This window comes from Nerophis ophidion, unplaced genomic scaffold (genome assembly GCF_033978795.1).
Source record: "Nerophis ophidion isolate RoL-2023_Sa unplaced genomic scaffold, RoL_Noph_v1.0 HiC_scaffold_58, whole genome shotgun sequence".
Lineage (NCBI taxonomy): Eukaryota > Metazoa > Chordata > Actinopteri > Syngnathiformes > Syngnathidae > Nerophis > Nerophis ophidion.
The window spans coordinates 119,054-123,847 of NW_026906980.1; positions in this window are offsets into that span (position 1 = coordinate 119,054).

The following is a 4,794-nucleotide window of genomic DNA, read 5'->3' on the forward strand; positions in this document are numbered from 1 at the left end:
CAACAGTTTGTATGGGTAAAGAATGCAGAAATGAAACATAACCCAATCAAATGGCTGACCGCATCCATCCATTTTCTACCGCTTAGTCTCCTCGGGGTCGCGGGCATATTTGTAAATCTGATTACGTCAGCTATAAACCTGACTGCACGTCACTGGTGTGCAGTATTAGTTTACACACGCAATGATAATTCAACTTAATGAAGATAGTACAAAGTATTCATTGGTTTCATGAAATTAGGTGTCCGCGGGTGGCAGTACAACATTAATTATTTGAGCACAGGTGTAGGGAGTTAGAAATCAGATATTACTTGGGAGAAAATTAGTTTTTTTTTCTAGTTTGTTCACCCAGTGTACTTCATGTGTAAGACTCAGGGTTCTATGCGGGGTGGGGGGAGCATACTTGATCAGTATCATGCGGTATCATGCCTCAAACCCTGCTCTGAAAAGCTGTGCACTACAAAATGTGCTCATTGTAGCCATCAATCCACACTTCCTCATTTTGATGAAAAAATAATCAGCACTAATTGTTTTATTCATTTTTATTTTGAGTGCTATTGACAGTTTAACACTATCAACATAATATTTAAACTACTTTCTCCTTCCTTTTTCTTACAACTGTTTGACAAAAACAAAGTCAACAGTGCACAATAACTATAAAAAAAAAATACTATCTGCTGCTCGTTTAAGACATTTGGTTTCTGCCCTCCAAGTCCACCTGTGCCTTCCTGAGTTCGTAAACATTAACAAAAGCAAAAACTTATTTTTTGAACATTTAAAAAACAAAAATCTAATCATTCAAGTATCGATCATATACTGATACTACCCTTAATATCGACACCAGCAATTCATGGATCGAGCCGCCCTTATATGTTGAGTAGTGACTGTGACAATGCTGACACACCAATAGTTTTTATATTTCCCACTCTCTAACTTTTATTCATCTAATTATCAATTTCCTGTTCATACCTGCTTACTTTTCTGTGGTAACATGCTTCCATTTACACTTATTAAACTTTACTAAGTACTTTTTTTGTTGTTGATGTTTTAAACTCCTGACTTGCTTCCGATGTAAAACATGCTTAGCCTTCTCCTCCAGTGATAACACATCATGATAAAAATACATGAGCTACTAAGTTTATTTGCCATAAATCCTCACTCCATCCAGCTGTATAATCACTTACCATCAGCAGTAGATGATATTTGTCTATTACCTGACCGCTTTTATGTTAGCTACCTCTCATTGTTTATAATGTATTTTTTTTTTTTACTGGATCCCTATTTTATGCTGCCCTTTAATCATTATTATTGTTTTTTTTGCTGTTGTTTTTTTTTGTTTTTTTTTTGTTTTTTTGCAGCAGCTGTTACATATAATGTAATATTGTACATGGTAATTGGGATTTGGTATATGTTGTATATATTAATTAAAAAAATATATATATATATAAAATGGAATAAGCAGTAGAAAATGGATGGATGGATATATCAGTATATATTATATACTGTACATATAATATGTAAATATTACATATATGTTATTGCTACTATGGTACATTTTTAATCTACTTTGTACTTAATACCTGCATTAGTCTTTCCATCCTTACCCTTTTTATCCTTAGAAACTGAGCTACTGCGTGGAACAATTTACCGTGTGGATCAATAAAATTTGTCCAAGTCTAAGTCCAAATCCAAGTAAAGGAGGTGATTATTATTAATTTAGAGGCGCAACTCCTTACTGTGTATGGCTAAGCTGCTACCTTAAAAACAAATAGTGTCAGCCAGAGGGAAATTAAAAGGCAATGATGATGACTTAAATTTCAGGAAAATCGTCCGATACTGACTGGCCGATCAATCGGCACATATCGATGAAAATCACTATTTGTTTACTGTTTATTGTCTGTGTGTGGAAAAGCTGCTGACGGTGTGTTTGACGGAGAAGCAGCAGATACCACAGAAGTCCACTGTCTGAAGTAATTGCTGTACATGTAGTTTTACTACATAAAACTACTGTGGTTGTCAGTAGTACATTCTATTGGGGATGGTTGTATTAACTGCTATCTTAAAAATAAATACAATGTCAGCCGGAGGGAAATTAATCGGCAATGGTGATGACTTACTTTTTCAGGAAAATTTTCCGATACTGACCGGTGGCAGCTCAATCGGCACATCCCTATGAAAATTATCCCTATGTCTAGCATTAAAAGAGTACAGTTGGTACAAAATGTGGCTGCTAGACTTTTGACAAGAACAAGAAAGTTTGATCATATTACGCCTATACTGGCTCACATGTGCACTTAGGATGTGACTTTAAGGTTTTACTACTTACGTATAAAATATTACACGGTCTAGATCTATCCTTTCTCACCGATTGTATTGTACCATATGTCCCTGCAAGAAATCTGCGTTCAAAGAACTCCGGCTTATTAGTGATTCCCAGAGCAAAAAAAAGTCTGCGGGCTATAGAGCGTTTTCTACTCTAGCTCCAGTACTCTGGAATGCCCTCCCGGTACCAGTTAGTGATGATACCTCAGTAGTAGCATTTAAGTCCCATCTTAAAACTCATTTGTATACTCTAGCCTTTAAATAGACTCCCTTTTTAGACCAGTTGATCTGCTGTTTCTTTTTTTTCTCCTCTGCCCCCCTCTCACTTTATTTAGGGGGTGGGGGGAGGGGCACAGGTCCGGTGGCCATGGATGAAGTGCTAGCTGTCCAGAGTCGGGACCCAGGAGGTGGACCGCTCGCCTGTGCATCGGTTGGGGACATCATTGCGCTGCTGACCCGTCTCCGCTCGGGATGGTCACCTGCTGGCCCCACTATGGACTGGTCTCTCACTATTATGTTAGATCCACTATGGACTGAACTTTCACAATATTATGTTAGATCCACTCGATGTCCATTGCATCCGGTCTCCCCTAGAGGGTGGGGTGGGGGGTCACCCACATCAGCGGTCCTCTCCAATGCTTCTCATAGTCATTCACATTGACATCCCACTGGGTTGTGAGTTTTTCTTTGCCCTTATGTGGGCTCTGTACCGGGGATGTCGTTGTGGCTTGTGCAGCCCTTTGAGACACCTGTTATTTAGGGATATATAAATAATCATTGATTGATATTATGTGTCTTGACCTGATTGATTGGATTTACAGCATTTCCTATAGTCTGGTCTTTATGTGATCACACACACACACACACACACACGCACACGCACACGCACACGCACACGCACACACACACACACACACACACACACACACACACACACACACACACACACACACACACACACACACACACACACACACACACTCTCTAGTATGCAGTAGCAGTTGCTTTGTTTATTTGACATGCTAAAAGATGTAGAAAGCCATAACTCTGAGGCTGCCTTAAAAGCATTCTCTTCTGGGCACTTGGGCTCCATGTGGTAGTCATTAAGTGCTCCATGCAGGTGACTGACACTGAGTGACCACTCCTCAGCAGCCATGCATGCGATAATGAAGCACAGTTTCCTGGTTAACTTGCTTCCCCTGTCCGTCTACGTTACAAAGAGAGCCGGGTGTTTTTGTCCCAGTAAACCAGGTATGCAACAATCTGGACTTCACTCTACCGCTGCAAGGGCCTTTCAAAGTGAACTTGGCCAGTCCAAATGTGCACGCATCGAATTCAGAAATAAATGTTTGGCCTTTTGGAAATACATAAACACTAACGGCAAATGGGTTTCTGTGGACAGAATGAGTCTGGAAGTTGGTGTCAGGATTGTTTGGAGGAAGAGGTAAATAGTGGAGTGCCCTTCGGACTTGAATGCTGTGTTTACGCTGTAATTAGTCTTTGCAGAATGAGCCTCCTGACAGAGGGCCTGAGACTGCGTAGCATGATAGAATAAACTATAAACAAGTCCGTTTGAAGGATTCTTAGATGGTCACAAACCAAGACGCCTTCCACAAACTACTGCCTCTAATTTTCCGAATGGGTGGTCTGACTTTCCCTCAATTTCCTTTTCCAGCAGAACTTCTTCCTTCTGTTGAGGATACTCATTCCCTTCACTTATGCACATGTGCATTTTCTCTGTATTTATTTTCCACAGCCCCCCGTCTGCCCCCTGGCACTCTGCTCATTGCTTACTCCTTTTCCACTGCACAGTACTATTTCTTGTCTCCAAGGACCCAAAAATGGCGACTCAATCACCTCCAGTTGAAATATAGTGGTCCTTCATGTTAAAAGTCTTTTGGATAAGAGCTCCCTGAAAATGTCATAGTGACTCAATAAGTTCCGACCAACACATCTGGTCTTACTTGTTAGCATTAGCTTATAGCTAGAGATGTACAATAATTGGAGAAGGAATAAACTGAGTGTTAAGGAGAGTGCTGAGAAGAATAAGTGGATTTATGCTCATTGAAATTAAAGAAATAAATCATCAAAGTATGACAGAGCATGGCGCTAACTTGGCAACGCAGTTTTAATGTGTCACTGCTAGTCTGTGCCATACTGAAGCAGAATGAGTCTAACGCCAGCCAAGAATGTAAAACAACGGCGGACATTTATCTTTAAATATATCAAAAAACTGCTGATGGTGTGTTTGACAGAGAAGCAGCATATACCGTAGAAGGCACTGTCCAAAGTAATTGTTGTATATTATTATTACATTACTACATAAAAGTACTTTTATACAATAGTTGTTATCTAAAAGTTAGTTTTTAAGTACAAATGAAGCATATTTTTATTAATTTTAATGGGAACATTTGTTTTGAGGTACCAGTATTTCGCGTTAGCGCTCCACCATGAAACTAATTAAGCTCGTAAGTT